The sequence below is a fragment of the Propithecus coquereli genome, unplaced genomic scaffold (genome assembly GCF_000956105.1).
Source record: "Propithecus coquereli isolate 6110/MARCELLA unplaced genomic scaffold, Pcoq_1.0 Scaffold86, whole genome shotgun sequence".
Lineage (NCBI taxonomy): Eukaryota > Metazoa > Chordata > Mammalia > Primates > Indriidae > Propithecus > Propithecus coquereli.
In genome coordinates, this window is record NW_012154840.1 from 2,904,675 (window position 1) to 2,908,894 (window position 4,220).

Consider the following 4,220-nt stretch of genomic DNA (forward strand, 5'->3'; position numbering starts at 1 on the left):
TATATGTTAGTATTATCTCCCAAAATGGAGTTATCACCTTGTGGGATTATCAATTCCTTGAGGTTGGAAATTATGTCTTTAAATGGCATTATATAACATTTAATGAGCTCTAACTACATACTATACTCTCTGCTTTAAGTGCTTTACCTGTATCAACACATTTAATGTTTACAAATGCCCTGTGAGATAGATACCATTACTATCCCTGTTTTGGTGGATCTAATACTGAGGTTTAAAAAAAGAGGTTAAAAAAAGAAGTTAAACAACTCTTTAAGATTTTTTAAAAAATACTGAGGTTTTAAAAAAAGAGGTTAAGTAACCTGTCCAATGTCAAGCCGCTAATAAGCATAAGAACCAAGGTTCAAACCCAGGCAGTCTGATTCCACAACTCATGTTCTTAATTTGCTATGGTATCCTGCTGGACCACTTCCAGGTATAAAGTTTCAGTAGTTTCAGTTATGCAAGAGGAATAAGTTCTAGAGATCCACTGCCCAACATTGTACCTATAGTTAACAATACAGTGTTGTGCACTTAAAAATTTGTTAAGAGGGTAGATCTCATATTAAGTGTTCTTATCACAATAAAAGACATGTATGAAATTTGGGTGTGTGTGTGTGTGTGTGTGTGTGTGTGTGTGTGTGTGTGTATGTGTGTATGGAAGAGGGAAAGTAAGAGCTTATCTTTTAAGGATTTATTCATTCATTTTAAAACCAGATTTAATCAAAATTTATATGCTTAAATTTTTAAATTACATGAACACATGAAACATGATCTAAAACCTATGATTTTAGTCAGAAGAACACCTTAAGAATATTATATAGCGTCCTAAAACATCGATGTTAGAAGGAGCTTCATGTTTGTAATTCCTAGTGGCGATATAATATCCCATGGCATTAACATGCCACAGTCTTCACACACATTCCTTTGGTTGCCAACAGTCCTTTCAAATCTCATCAACTATCCAAACTCTCTTTCATTATACGCTTAACTTTTTATTTTGTTCAGCCAATGTGGTTTCTTTATCTCAAAAAATTAATTCAAATCTTAAAATAATACTCTGCAGTTTAGTCTCCATAAACATAAATGGTTTTGTGTGTTCATCTTGGATTGTAAACTTTGGTTTTCTTGGTTGTCAAAATCCCTTGGCTTTTCATTCTAGTGACATAATTTTTCATTTTTAGTTGACTTTTTAATTGGCCTTTTAAGATAATTAAATATATCTCTCAATATTTGCCTCTTATTAGCCCTTAGTGACTGCAATGTGGAAAATTCAGAAGTTTGAAAGGTGAGATTAGATTTCAGCAATGTAAATTTTGGGGCTCTTTTTAGTAAGCACCCCTACACTGGAGGTAGGAAAAGTAGCTCACATTACATTCTACTTTATGTGTACAACCTGAGTTAGATTGGCTTTGCCTGGTACTAAAATAGGAAAATGTTTCCCAGAGGCCAAATCCAAAACATTTTCTTTGATCCATCCCAGAGCTCTGTTACTCCAGATGAATTACAAGATAATTTCTAACTCCTCAATCATCTATTTATTGCTTCTCTTTTTTCTATACTATACATAATCCTTTAATATAATCCCCTCCATGATAACTTTACTAAATCACAAGAATATATTTCTATTGTAAATTACAAAAGCATAACTTAAATTTTATCAAACGGATATACATGGAACACTTGATCAAGTGACATTTAAATTTATATCCCCAAGGAGCTGACCTTTACAGTTTCTTTTGATAGCTAGTCACTTGATCTAGGAAATATTTTGCATGTCACTAGTGCTATCTTAGAAATTTAACACAACTTAATTATCCTTATGGAAAACTGTCCTTTTGGTGCAGAAAGTTATATCACTGGCTATTCAAAGGGAAATATAAAGTAAAGGTTTGCTATTTCCCAGTTTCATTCCACTCTAGGTAAATAAAAATTAGCATATTTTTCCCTGAATACTCACAACTACGTTTGGTTTGGTGTTATTTTTCATCTTCCTAACTTGAAAGATTATTGGCCCTTGAAGAAACAAATAAGAAAATTAAAGATTAAAAAATAATGTCTTACATCCCATTAAAAAAACAGATTCTTCTTTCTGCAACTTTGGTAAAGAGTAATTCAAATTACTATCTAATTCTAGTCTCCCTTTGGGAAAAAAACTTCAAACAACTGAAAAAACAACCAGGAAAGTTTATCCACTTTTACTTTTCCACACAGTTTTCATTTTTACTGGATAAAAGTTACGGTAGCTCAACGTAAGATTTGGATCTTTCTTCCATACACAGAAGGAATTTTCATTGCTAAACTAGCACCACAACAACTCTTTATGTATATCATATTTGTATTTAAATCTAATTATCAAGTCTAATGTATTTAAATGTAATTATAAGAGCATTCCAAAGCAGATTCTATAGTGCTGTAGGGCTGGATTTTGACTCTGTTTTTTCCCACTATGCCACATTTAGTAATTGGCATAACTGGGATCTTGAGTGAAACTTTTCTTCCCCTGTTTTGGAAGGGTCTTGTTGACAATATATATTCTAACATTTTCAGAATATTGGAAGAAGCCTAAAACTCCTTAATTCAAATGAGTTAGAAGCCAGTGTATTAACATGAAAATTGGGCCTCTCTCAAGGCTGAAATAATTAGGGACCCTTAATGTGAGTGTTCATATCATTAGAAAATCTCATAAAGCACCTTGGAATGTTTGGAAGAAGCAGCTTGAGTGATATTAGGATGGTATGTATGCAGGGACACTCAAGGGAGTGGATGGATGACATGAGATTCTCGTTAGTTTGTACAGTCTTCTCCGTGACCAACTGCACTATTTACCAATAAACCTTAGGATACCCATTTGGTTTTTTTTATTATTTCAGCATATCACGGGGGTACAAATGTTTAGGTTACATATATTGCCTTTGCCCCACCCGAGTCAGAGCTTATTTGATTTTTTAACCAGCCAATAGGAACATCTATCTGGTTGGCTATTCCATTTTTTACTACAAATTATTCAACTGGCTTTCTGGTATAGATTTTTCTCTGGTGGATTTGAGCAATATGAGTTAGTTTCCCTGGGGCCTGACCTCCATACCCTCTCCTCTCAGCCCCAAACCAGCCCTGAACAAAGTAAGTTGACAAAGGATGGAGGTTTCTAGAACCAACACTTTGGAAGCCTCAACTCTGTAATAGAGAAAAAGTACAACCTTATGGTCTTGTTTGTTAAGCTACTACTCTATGTTGCAAATATGGTTATGGTACTTTAGAATTAGAGACCTATTATATTAATAATCACCTTGACTATGTCTTCAAATAACTTTTGAATAATTTAACTAATCAAGAATTAGTTAATCTGAGAATCAAAAGGGGCCTTAGAAGTCATGTAGCTCAGACTCCCATACTTTGTTTGAGTCCTCTCTAGAGCTCTCTTCCAAGTGGTTATTTAATGTCTTCTTAAAATGACAGGAATTCAAAACCAGAAAAGGCAGAAAAAGAATGGAAGACAAAAAAGTAAACAAAGAACAAAGACAATGAATAGATAACCATTATAAATATTACAGTTATTAATCCAACTATATCAATAATCACCTAAATGTGAATAGTCTAAATACATGAATTAAGAAACAAGGCTGTGAGAGTGGATTAAAAAAACATGACCAACTACATGTTGTCTACAAGAAAAGCATTTAAATATAAAGACAGAAATAGATTAAAATTAAAAGGATGGAAAAAGATATACCATCATAGCACTAATCTGAAGAAAGCCAGATAGGATATTAATTTCTGAAAAGAGACTTCAGAGCAAGGGAACTTATCAAGAATAAAAAGAGACATTTCACAATGGTAAAGGTGTCAATTCTATACAAATACATAGCAATCTTTAACATGTATGTGCCTAACAACATAGCATCAAAATACATGAAGCAAAAATAGAACTGCAGTGAGAAATGGACGAATCCACTATTATAGTTGGATACTTCAACATCTCTCTATAAGTAATTGACAGATACAGCAGTCATAAAATCAGCAATGACACAGTTGAACTGAATATGACCATCAATCAATCAGTTGAATCTAATTGCCATTTATGGAACATCTCATACAACAGCAGAATACGCATTCTGCTCAAGATCAATTAAAATTTACAAAGATAGACCACATCCTGGGAAATAAAAATAAACCTTAGCAAATTTTTAAAATAAAAATCAAAGTATGCTCTCAGACCACAA